This window comes from Gymnogyps californianus, chromosome 1 (assembly GCF_018139145.2).
Source record: "Gymnogyps californianus isolate 813 chromosome 1, ASM1813914v2, whole genome shotgun sequence".
NCBI classification, from domain to species: domain Eukaryota; kingdom Metazoa; phylum Chordata; class Aves; order Accipitriformes; family Cathartidae; genus Gymnogyps; species Gymnogyps californianus.
The window spans coordinates 63,563,566-63,577,245 of NC_059471.1; the positions used below are offsets into that span (position 1 = coordinate 63,563,566).

The window sequence follows — 13,680 nt, forward strand, 5'->3', positions numbered from 1 at the left end:
AAAAAATATACACTAATTGTTTTGAAGAAACAATCTATTATAAGTTCGCCTCAATATTTCTTTAGATATCAAAGTTTCCTAAACAAGTTTATATTCCCCAAGTCCTCTTGTACTAGTCAAGTTAATTGATGCCAATCAATCAAACTTACTATCACTGAAGGCCCCCACTCAAATGCTTCAAATCAACAGAGGTTAGCTGGACCAAATTCAGACTGCCTGCTATACCCTTTAAGGCAAACTCAGGACCTACAAGAGTAGCAGAGACCTACAAGAACAAGTTAAGTTCAAGGCAGCAATGACTCACTGCTCAGGACTCAGCACACAGATTCTGGTTTGGTAACGTGGATGAAAATGAGCATGATGCTTAATATACAACCATATCATCGATGCACGGTATCTCTTGGATCAGTAAAATGTAGCTGGGGCAAATAAGATTGTGAACATATTTTTTTGTGCAAACTCCTTACACCACTCCTTCGTGTTCTGAATTAACTGGTTCAGTTCAGTAAAAACACCACTCTCTGACCCTCTGTAGCATGTGTTGGATTCTTACTTTCTACTCAGTAGAGAAATGTCAAAGTAAGAATATTGCTAGAGCAGCAGGGATTTCATGCATGGATCTTGGGAAAAAATTACAACAGTGTGTTCTGGTCTCTTTCTCTCTCCGTCTCACTTTTTAATATAATTTTGTACATTCATGATAAGGCAATACTATCTCAGCAGGCTACGAGTGAACTTAGAAACAGAGCAATGGATTTTAGCAACGTGGCTTGAAATCAGTCTCATCAGAAATCAAAGCAAGCACTCTCTCTCATGGTCACACAAGCAACACACTAGCTAAAACTAAGGATGAAAAGAAGGCTAATGTTTACCTAGAATATAAAAGTAGGTGGTTGAGATGAGATATACTGTGAAATAGTTCTAAAAAGACTAAAAATAACACCTTTCTTTTAAGATTCTGACATGCAATGTATAATTATCCTGTATGAAAATTCAAATGTACTTTAGCTAAAATGTGTATGAAAATCCACTTATAAATTGAGTAACCTATCAGTACTTAGGGACAGCACATCACAGACCCCATAATTTTTGCATTTGTCTACCTGAATCATTCACATTTAAAAGTATCTGGCTTCTTTTAAATATTACTGTACAAAGGCAATTATAAAATGTTCATTTCACCAAGGACTTTTACATCTGTTATACACTTTGTTAAAACTGCATTACATGTCTGTAAATAAAATATTCTCCTTCAGGTCAGCCTAAATATTAAAAGTCAAGATTACAGCTTAGTTGAGCAACACATACTATGCTGAGTTCTGAGCCATCCAAGTTCAAGAACGCTGTCCGGAAACCAGAGTTCAGGGAAGGGTTAGCAAGATAGTAAGAAAACCTAAGAGGAGAAACTGAGAGTTCATTTATTCTGACAAAGAGCTCAGGAGGTAGCCACAGCAGCCTACTTGGACAACAGTTACATAAATGAGAGACTCATCCCAAGTAATAGCAAGTGGTATAAGAAAGCACAACAGTCACTTGCACTTTCAAACCACACTTTAGGAAGAACTTTTTCACTAGGAGGGTAATGTACGACTGGAACAAGCCAGCAAGAGCCATTGTGAAATCCCCATCTTTCCAAGACTCGGAGAAAAACACAAGGAGCTGGTGCAGCGTTTGAAAGGGCTGCTTTGACAGAGCAGTGAAACTAGAGCGCTCCTAGAGGTCTCCCGCAGCCAGCATTTGTATGGTTTTATGAGGTAAGCTCATTCAATTTGTTTATTATTAGAGCTCCATTACATATCCATAAAGGAATAAAAAGCAGGAAATAAATGTCTCTCTGGGTTTTTTTAATGTCCAAATTCAGACAACAGCAAAAAATATAAAGGCCAAGGAAAGATGTGAAAACCCTTATAAATCCACAAGCTTGAGACAATAGGAATATGGACATTTCTTCCTAACTCCATACCATTTATTAAAGTGTCAGCCATTAAAATCTGTATTAACTATTCTTTTTTATACTAGCCAGTCAAAGAAACTGCAGATGTTTACTGTAGAGGGTTGATGGCAAACTGCATTCAAAAGGAAAAAAAAGTCCTGTGTATTTGAAGAATAAATTGATATAAATAATCTGATTTTATTATGATAAATATAATTCCATCAACTTTTAGCAGAGTTTTTATTATCTATTTCCTAAGAAAGTAATCATATTATTGACATTTTCTCCTGGTATATGGTTAAATAACTTTGAACTATTAAGACAAGCATATGTCCTTTGCTGGTTAAACTTCCTCTTAAAACGGACAGTTATTTGAAGAAGATATTCATATATGTTTCCTCTGTTTCCATACTGCAACAATTTTACTTCTGTTCTCTCTTTGTCTCCTCAAATTAAATAGGCCCTTATCTATATGTTATGAATTATTAATATGAATAAGTATATTTTTCTTTCAGTGATAAACTGATTAATTTCATAATCTGAAAAGTTTATCCTTTGCTTTTCAAGAGGAAAACTAGGGACTTTAGCTTGAATTTTTCAGCAGATAAAAAGGCAACTTCTGTATTTCTGCAAAACTGGTAAGAAAATTAATTAAGGAAAAATGTTCTTGTAATTTTGGCACAACATGCATACTATTTCAGTCATGTATATTTAATCTACTTGTGTTTCTGTTGCTTTGAATTTCCATAATATTTCACTGCATTCACTTTTCAGTTAAAGGGTTATGAGGGAGCTAACTTGTCATTGATTCTTTCTGCTACAGGGCATAAACTTGATTTGAGCTACAAATTTTTTATTTGAAACATGTTGATGAATATGAAACATTTTGTCTTCTTTAGTAATGAAGAAGTTTTGTAATTTTGCCCATTGTAGCAATTAAACATTTTTTTAATTTAGAAATTGATTTTGAATTCATAAGTGTAGCAGTTCATTGTCGTAATCCTGTCAGTGCAATATAATGAGTACCAGGGAGCATACAAATGAAGTTGTGACAATTAAAAGGAAGAAGGTATTATTCTGAGACTCAAGGAAAGAAGGAAAGAGTTCTTTGAAAAAGATGAGAAAGAAAGTTATTTTATCAAGCACCTTGAAAAGAAACTTGCTGCTGAACCAAAACATTAAAGACAACCATATCTTATCAACCAACTGAAGAATCACAGAATCACAAAATGGTTGAGGTTGGAAGGGACCTCTGGAGGTCGTCTGGTCCAACCCCCCTGCTCAAGCAGGGCCGCCTAGAGCCAGTTGCCCAGGACCATGTCCAGGAAGCTTTTGAATATCTCCAAGGATGGAGACTCCACAACCTCTCTGGGCAACCTGTGCCAGCGCTTGGTCAACCTCACAGTAAGAAGAAATTTTTCCTGATGTTCAGAAGGAACCTCCTGTGTTTCAGTATGTGCCCATTGCCTCTGGTCCTGTCACTGGGCAACACTGAAAAGAGCCTGGCTTTGTCTTCTTTGCACCCTCCCTTCAGGTATTTATATACATTAATAAGATCCCCTTGAGCTTTCTCTTCTCCAGGCTGAACAGTCCCAGCTCTCTCAGCCATTCCTCATAGGAGAGATGCTCCAGTCCCTTAATCATCTTTGTGGCCCTTCACTGGACTTTCTCCATTATGTCCATGTCTTTCTTGTACTGGGAGCCCAGAACTGGACACAACATTGCAGGGGAAAGATCACCTGCCTCAACGTGCTGGCAATATTTTGCCTAATGCAGCCCAGGATACGATTAGCCTTCTTTGCAGCAAAGGCATTTTGCTGGTTCATGTTCAACTTGGTGTCCACCAGGATGCTCATGTCCTTTTCCGCAAAGCTGAAGACTTTAAGTCAAAGGACAATAAAAAGTTTAGTTACTGTTTCACAGTCATTTTTTCAGCAGATTGTGAAGGACTTGATCAGAGAATTTAAAATCAGAAATTCCTGAATCTTTATTCTCTGTTTTACCATTGTGATGCACAGGATTGCTACACAGCTTGTCATGTTTCTTCGTGAAGATAGGCCAGGATTTAGGGGACTATGTGTGACACTGTGAAGTTGTCCACTCAGTAGCTTTTATGGCATTATTATTCTTTAAAGCTTTAACGTAATTTTTCAGTTAAGGTTGCTCTCTCCCCTAAAATGAGAGCCAATATTCATCTCATTTTTTCCTATCAGTTAAAGGGGAGATGATAATTAATTTTCCATCTCATCAGTTGCTTTCAAAATTTCTCTTTCAGCAACTTCAGTATAACAAAGGAGTCTATTGACACTTCATGTTTCCTGTGTGGTACCAAATGTAGAGACCCTAAAAATGGAGCATACACTTTATTTCCTACAATTTCTACCAAAAGAGAAGAAGAAACACCCTTAGTAATGTGAAGAATCAAAATGTGAGAAAAGACGTGGATTTGAATAATCATCCCAATCTGTCACAGTTTCTTGTTCTTTTCTTCCGAAAGAAGCTGAACTGTTTTTGCATCATCTTCGTTCTCCCATTGTGCATCTTGCTCTTTTCTTCACATTTCTTTTTTTAGGTTTGCTCATTTTTAATTTTCTTTAGCAGGTCAGAAACTCATGTCCCAACTACACCTTCCTGCAGATCTCCCCCAATGTACTTCCTTTCAACTCCCTGGAGCCCACAATACACTTTATCCCACAACAAAACAAGAACAAAATGTTACTGGTCTCTGTTTTTACAGCCAATTTGCTATAATCACTTTCCTTTGTATTATATGACAGAAAGTACAGTACATCATCTTCAAGAACAGGGAGGCTTTGTCTCAACTATTTTTAACAGATTTCTGTTTGTGCTCTTTCCAACTCCTTTTCTGCAACTCCCCTGCTATCTTTCTCACACTCCACAGTGCCTGATTTGACTATAAACACTGAATTTTTGACCCTTGCAGTCAAGATCAATTGAGGCAATGGATTGTTGAGTCTGGATAGGTAGGGTTTTTTAAATTTGTTAAAGATTAAAAAAATAATCTGGCACACTGTGTAATACATAAAATACTGAAGTTACTCTAAGTTTACATATTTTATTTTTCACTGAATGACATGCTGAATTTTTTTTCTTTTTAGCTGTCTTGATAATGTCACACTTTTACATAAATAAAAAATTGACTGAATATTGAGTAAATGGAAGAAAAAATATATATACTACCCTGCCATTTGAGTAATATTGATAAATGTAAACAACCATACATAGTCCTCAAGTGGAAAAAAGTTTCATAACTTAGAAAAGTGTATGTGAAAGCTTTTTGAGAGAAGAAGGCTTCCAACATGGCCTACTTTCTTGGAGAAATCATTCTCTTCTTCCTTTGCGGAATCTTTATCTCTTTCCCTTACACTTTCATTTTAATGAGACTATTGAGTACATTTTTCCCTCCTCTCACCTCTGTTTCTTGTATAGTTTTAGTGATTTATTGTCACCCATCACAGAGCTTTATTATTTTCTGATTTTAGGCCTCTATCATTTTATTCTTTGCAATGTCTTCATCTATGTCAACTCATGTTTTTAACTGGTAAGGCCACAGGGAATCTAATGGGCTCACAGAAAACCCACCCTGGAAGTTTATCTTAGGAGGTAAACTTATGGGAATTTCTAAGGGTGGGTTTTTTTCTAGAAAGGCGACTCATGCAGCTTCTCTCCTTCACAGCTTTCTGATGAACTAAAGAAATGCTGACTCCTCTAATACAGGATTTAGGAAAGGGCAGGGAGTTTCTCTTTACAAGGATCACATTTTATTACTGGATGTAAAAGCTGAATAATGCTTGAATTACAGTGAACACAAGCGGTTAGGAAATTAGCAACAGTCTCTATAGGGCTGGAAAACCTAAATGACAGGCACCAATTAGGCTGTGCCTGGTTTTAATTTTTATCTCAAACCTGATGATATTTGAAAAACTGAAGCATCTCCTTTCTACTCTGTTATTTTTACTGCTTCTACTTCTGATTCTTCCAGCCCGCCTCACATCTACAATGCCAACCAACAATGGGCAAAACTAGAGGTGGGGGAGCCTAAAAGTGGATTTTCTTTGTCAGGCAGAGTTATTAGATGACTTACTGAGCTCTTTCTCAAGAAGCCTGAACAACATGCAAGTACCCACTGAAGATGGACTACTGCTTTGATTAGCAACAGTACGTTTATCAGACATATATTACTGAAAGCATGCTTCAATGCCTGAGAGACCACAAATGAAAAGTATGCAGAATTTTATATGCCGTGGCAGCTAGTGTTTACTATTTTAAAAGCAAAAGAAAATAAACAAGTACAATAATTTAAAACTATTGGTGTGACACAGGGTTAAGAAAATTTAAAAATAAATAATTTAACAAATACATTCCATTCTTCTACCTGACAGCCACATGTTACTTCAGCCACAGGTACCATGAAGCATGATTATTTCCTTTAATTCTACTCATTTAGGAGTGCCAGATGTCCTGTATCCCATTTTGCAAGCTCCTTCCTGCTAGCACATTCAGATCACTATATTAAACTTCCACTGGTAGTGTGTATTTGGGGCATGGGAGGAAAGATGGTTGAAATAGATTGGTTTTATAAGTTTGGTATACAAAGTGCCGAAAAGCTGAATTTATATAAGGAGAAAATTATAGTTGGGTTACCAGAAGATGTTAGCAATGGGTGGAAAACAGATATGGTGGTCATTTGGAGTGATATACATTTCACTGAACTTGAGGTACCTGTAAAGTAGGCATGTACATTGGGAAGTGATTAATTACCCCTTCTAAGTGTCTGCTCCTCTGAAATGACCATTTCAGGACAGTCTAGCCCACTACACTGTAATTTTCTAAAGTTAGGCAACACAGGTCCTATCTTAGCTTACTATTCACTGGCTTTCTTAGCTTTCTAGAAAACACATCATGTATGCATCAACAGTAGCTTTTCTGTGTCAAGCACTGTTGGGTATTAGTCTATTCTAGAATTTTTTATTTGGAAAAATCATGTCAACTTGCACTTGAGACTGTTTACACGCAGCTCCAGTAAAGCCATATTTTCCCCTTCTGGAGGCAAATAATATACTTTCAAAATGTGCTAATTACTGTAAGAGTGTCATTGAAAATATGACAGTCTATATTTATACTCAAATACCATGTTTATAGTTTGACTTTTTTTATTTTATATTCTTAGAACTAAGTGCATCCTCCCCTTTCCCTCCTCCCCCCCCACACTGGCCCAGAACTAATAAGAAATGAATCAGCTTACTGAAATGTAATATAAACTTCTGCACACTTTATACCCCATACTTTCAGCTGTTGCCAAGACAAAGGTAAATCTCTTTAGAGCAAGTAGCTTTAAAATATAATCAACTAGAAGAGGTTTACTGCAAATGCTACACGAAGAGACTGTTAAATTTACTAGATACTAAACTTCTCAGTTTTCACCTATACACCTCACCTGTGCATTGCTGTGGTCTAGAAATTTATGAGCAAGAGCTGTTGTGGTTCCAGAATGGGACTGGTGTAATGCTGGTATATATACACAGTCCATTGAGCTGAGTCCTGCTTTTAGAGATTAAATGGAGCATGTAGGAAAAACAAAGGTTTTATGTTATTGCTCTTGGCACATGATACAATAAGATGCAATATGGTAAGACTGCAGCATTGGAATGGGTTCATGAGTCAGAACAGATATAGAAACAGCAAAAATTGAGCAGTTTTTACATTAAATATCTTAAATGCCGTTCTTAAAATTATCTCAAAACAATGGTATGTAACTAGGGTGTTTCTAGGGTTAACCAGTACCTGTGCTTACACAAGTTAGTTGCTGGTCTGCATTGACGTTACCATAACTTAAATCTGCACCCCCATAAACTGACTGAATTCTGACACAGTGTCCTCTCAGATGGAACGTTCTCTAGTAATGTACTTATCACGTATAATGGATATTCAGCCTATTACAGGTATATAGACTCTAGCTATAAAGAACAGATTGTTCATTTATTTATTTATTTAGGTATTTATTTATTTATTTATCCCAGAAACTGTTGAAAGAATGATGAAATGGGAAATGACATTGACTTTCTACTAGGTGGCCTTCTTGCCCCAGAGTATCATGAACAAACCTGGCCTAAGTGGCCTTCCATAAAAATGCTATGGCCCAAGGTGAGAGTTTGGAGAAACACCTGATACCCTTTTTGAGTTGTGGTCACAACAACTAAGCTTGGAGAATCAGCCTTCCATGCTAAAAACACAGGCTGTGTAATGGACAGTTTTGGACTGTGCCTCACTTCATTAGGAGGGTAGCAGTTCAACAAGAAGTCATCCATACATTGAAAGTTAATTTCAGTTGGGATACAAGTCAAATTTCAGCAAAAGTTGCCAGTCAGAAAAGCGCTCACATGGTGTGAAAGACCAGTCCAGCTTGGATACCAACACTGTGTAATGGCATACGGTGTGCTAATGAATGCTGACTCAGGTCTAGCTCATGCATAACAACATGGGTAACAGAGTGAGAGGAGCTGAGTATGGGCATAGACATCCATAACTCTACTGCTGGCCTTGCCAGACCCCTGGAAAGCTGAGACAATTGCTTCTACTGATGCCAAAATGCTGAAGAGTGTGTGTTAGAGGTTATTCTTAACCAGCAAGACCATGGTTCTCACCTCCACACTACCCACAGTAATTTACAAGACTGTTTCTCCCACTCAGCTGCACCTTTCAGCCGATTGTCTTTCCCTCTCACAGGAATATCTGTGATATTCTCACAGGAATATCACAGACAGAAATACTTTTGTATATTATAATAGCATATTTAAAAGCTGTTTATGCAGCACATGCATAAATGGAGCAAAGATTACCATACCCATATCAAAGTGTTATTTTTGCTCCATTTATATACACACTGTTTTAAAGTTTATGGCCAATGTGTAAAGAAAATTAAAGCAATTCAGCACACTGCTCCCATCTTGTTCACGCAAAACTCCAAATTAGTTCAAATGGACTTTGTGCAGTAGCAAGATGACCCAATTCTTCACTTCTGTATTCACTGCATCCATGCACAGTTGCATAGTAAAAAGTTTCCCTAACATCAGAATTCACTGTGAACAAAGCAAAATACTACAAAATTTACAAAGCTACCGCTGGTGTGATGGTCTTAAATTATTCTACAATCATCTCATGTATAGTGTTGTAAGGAAATAAAGGATACCATCCATGCTTTGCTAACATACTTGGATTTTTTTTTTCCCATTGGCTTGTAAGTTTTATTTATTAACTTTTTTTCTCACCACAACTGGTGTGAAGATTAGGGTGCACAGGGAATGGATATCTGAATGCTATAATTTTCTGGAGGAGGGAATGGAAAGGGGAATAAAACATACTAATGGATCTTAACCAGTCACAAGAAATTTTGAAAAGCATAATTTTCTGTTCAAGGAGAGAGATGTAAGAGAAAAAGAGTGGAAATAAATGACTGAAATGATGACAGTAATCAGGAAAGAAAAAAGTATGTTCAAAAAGAGATTCCTACCAAAAAAACCCCAAAAAACCCACCAAACAAAAAACCACTGAAAGACAAGGGTTTTAAGCCACTATGTGAAGAAAGGTTAAGTCTTGGGAGAATTTCGAGCACTAACTCCTATACAAAATATTTCCTCTGACCTTCATACAAACCAACAGCCTACAACGATGGTGGTGAGTTTACGTTCACATTATGGATGGAAGTCAGTGAAGTGAGAAAAAACATTACAGTCCTCCTACCGTAAATTGACTCGACCAAGACTACTATTATTCTACTCTCTCACTATTAAAAGTCAGATTCTGCATACAATGAACACATGAACTATTCATACAGTTATATTTTTTGACTTTTGAGTTGCTTTTTTTTTTCCTGGGCTGCTGCCCTAGATTCACTGTTTCCAGTCAACAGTGTTCAGACTATAACAAAGGAGCAGCTCTAACGAAGACAGCATGATCTAAAGCCTTGTCTTGGGGAGTGGAATTGAGGTGAAAACATGACAGTCGGTAATTTTAACCTTCCCATAACCTTTCTTTTTTAGCACTGAATGACTATGAAAACAATAAATCACTTAATGTGACTGAGATTTCACTTTTACATTAGTTTATGTAAGCTAAGACCATTAGTTTTTTTCTGACAAAGATGTGCGTTTTGGGTTGCTGACGATGAACAGGAAGGAAAAATGTGTGAGGAATATGCAAAGACAATCATTCAATTAATGTCAGCATTTTTTAAAAATACCCAAAGAAACAGCTGAAAAAACCCCACTACTCATCCAGGCTTGGCTCACCTGAAAACAGGAGATACTTAGTCTCTAGAAAGTCTACAGATGTGTTTTCAAGAAGAGCGTGCAAAAGCTAGGCTGATGCGCAACCATACAAAACCAATATAAAACACAATATAAAAAGCTTCTCAGCAAGTGTAGCAAAAGAAAGTTCTGTGCAGTGCACACTGTCTCTCAAAAGGGGATTGAGCTGATTTCAGACTCCGCCTCTAATATTTTTACATTTGTGCATTTTTTTTCTGTCAATGTCCTCCAAACTGACTTCATTAAGAAATCTACTTTGGAAACATTTGTAGAACATCTCGTGAAAGAAGAAGTGGTGAAGTCCACTTCTTATACAGGGGAGGGAAGAAAGTGAAATTTGTCTGAAAGTTAACACCGTGCAGAAAAAGCTTTTTCGTACAGCAACAGAGCATTTTTAAACTTCAGATCTGTTTAAACAAAAGCTCTCTATGATGTTACTTGCTTTTCCCAGCTGTTAAATGTGATGTTAGTTAAAAGCTTGATCCCAGCATGACAAGGTGCGGTTCATGACCTGGTAAACGGGATGTTAGACACATTCTCAGCTAATTGCTGTAAAATTACTGACGTTGCAGCAGCATGCAATGTGAGAAAGGAAAGAATAAAAGAAAATCACAGTCTGGTCATATGAATGGGCAAGTTCTTTTCCTCCTGCATTGTTGCTACTACAAAATCACTATCACCTATAGAGTACAGAAAAATTTTAAACCGATGTTCTGATTGATACAGAAGAAACAAACAAACTTAACACCGGACTTAACACAACACCAGACTATCTCTTCTAAAGCATTTAAAAAATGAAAAAGATTAAATGAAAAAGAAATAATTTCCAGTTTCTTATTAGAAATATTTTTTCTCATTCTACTGTACTGATCAATTTGGAAAATTAGGTATCTCTTCTTCCCAGATGTTGTCTTGTATTATTATACATAGTAGCTTTCTCCCCTTGTGTATTCTAATGTAGGATGTTATTGAGTATGAGATTAATCAAATACCAATCTGACACCAAAATCAGAGAACAATTCAATATTTTATATCTAGTATAACTCAGGTCTTCTGAATTCATCCTATTCCCCAAAGAATCAGTTGCCTTCTTGGTGTCTTGTTTTTTGGTTGTTTTTTTTTTCTTTCCAGTTGTTTAATATTAGACTCCTTGGAGCCTTTCATTGAGACTCTTGAAACAGAGCCTTGATCTCACAGATCCAGTTTCTGGGTAGGGGTTATTCCTGTCCATATTAATAATGTATGAAACGATATCAATATTGACTACTTCTATTTATAATAGCTTTAAAGTTGTGTAACAATTACACTGTGGTATTATCTTTAATCTTTATTGCCCACCCCCAAACAAGTCCTGGCAGTGTGTATTACAGTGAACATGCTCACTAAGCATGCACTGCTAAACAATTATGTTATGGCAGAGTTTGGAACGGCTTGAGATAAAGCTGTTCAGACTTCCCGGCACGGCTTAGCCAATTAAATACGCAAAAATTACAGGTTTTTTTACTGCCTTATTTGCTGTATATATAGTGTCAGAGACTGTACTCAATGTACTTTTTCTTCTATTTTTTATTCCCACAAACAAAGAAAGGAGACAGAGGAAGAAAGCTGAAGTGGGTAGAGAGGAAAGCAACATTCATGGGTTTTGAGGGCGACAGGAAATAAAGCAATACTTTTAAAACACATAAAACAGTATGAAAGCAACCTGGAAGGAGGCTTTAAGTTCTGAACTACCGATGTCCCTTGACACTTAGCTGGTTTCACTGCAGTGCCGGGGATCTGTGACACCTATCGGCTCTGGGTCTGCCAACTCTTCCAGCCTTCCTGTCATGTTTGGCGAGACCACTCATGTGTGCAAGGTCTTGCAGAACCAGATCCAGGCAGTAAAAGGTGATGCAGAAGAAATGTGTCATGAAGGAGCACATCCTAGCAGGGCCAGTCTTGACTTCAGTCATATTTTCACTTCCTTCAGTATATGAGTTAAAACAATATTTATATCTCTCTTAGCTGCACTTGATGTATTTTCCCCAGCCTTCCACTGAACATTTGGATTCAGAAAAAGATGCATCTCTAAGCCTGTATTATGATGCTACTTGTAATAGCTGTCTGTAAAGGAATAAACTACTTTTCTGGTTTTCAGACTCATTTTTATTCACTTTCTAAAATTCAGAAATGAAAATAATTATTTATCTGAAAACAGATGGATGTAAAGGTGTGTTGGATAGGAGCTGTCAGGCCAGCTCAGCATCTGCTTGGTGAGTCATGTGTTACTGTAATACTTGTAAGGAATAACAGTAGAACCGTAAGATATTCAGTCATAGTTTTCAAATGTTTTATTTTGAAAAATAAGTGTTACATATGTCAGTTTTCATTCAGCAAAACCACGCTTCTTTAAACATTGTAACATTCCAAAAATATTGATATTTAATTATTTTACAGAATCATAGAAAAGAAAGAGGTATTTTTAGGTAAAGCCTTTGTTATGAGAGATATAACAGAGCTAACAGCATGTTTATAGCTTTGGTGCTTTTCCTTTCAAGAGAAACAAAACATAACCCTAAATTTAAATCAGCATTATAGGTTTGTGACTCTGCAATCTGGGAAATCCACAGAAGTTCTACTTCCCTAAGCAGGGACTGAAAAAAAGGGGAAAAAAAAAATCAGATGAAATCCCAGTATCATGGTCTTTCATTTCAACTTACAGAACATTTCACTCAGTTTATCCTTTTTTTGGTTGCAAGAATATTTCACAGAACCTCCATGGCATTTATGAGACAGAAGATGTTCGTAAAAACTATCATCTAGTTTGTACTAAAACAAGTATCTTTGGTTTTAGCAACTGAAGCTGTTCATTTTTTAAACAAAATCTACTGATGTAGGCATATTAAGAAGAAACATTTATAGTTCAGCATTTATCATTTACAAGACTCATGTTTGTGCATTTCACATAATAATAAATTGCTTGCTTGCAATTTAAATTTGACCTCTTTAAGAAACCTCTGTGGTTTTTTTCTGTAAAAGAGCTCAAACAATATCACCATGTACAATCTTTTCTCTGGTTAGCAGTCTCCGAACAAAGCTGAATCCCCAGCTAATTTTGTGAAGTTTATGTGCCTAATAGTTTCACAACGTTGTGTTCTCTTTGAAGAAAATAAAGTTGACTAGGCAGCATTTTGGTGCATCACAAGACTAAAATCATTGTAATCAGGAAGAAACATGACTGCAGCACAGCAGGCACAGAGAAATTATATTTCATTTCATTTACTGTGTCAGACATGACTAGAAAATGGAAAATGTATTCTTCCTTAAAAAAAAAAAAAAAAGAGAAGATTATATCAGAAGGTTTCAGTTTTGCATAGAAAACACTTTTTGTTATAGAAAAAGTAGTCTAACCGAGCATTCCTGACCAGTTGTAGTCAGTAC

The 13,680-nt window shown here is 36.5% G+C and overlaps 1 protein-coding gene across 1 annotated transcript in view; it reads right to left on the reverse strand.

The window, feature by feature from the left end:
- The window catches only part of NALF1 (NALCN channel auxiliary factor 1), a 489,013-nt gene that overhangs the window by 316,707 nt on the left and 158,626 nt on the right, over positions 1 to 13,680 (reverse strand).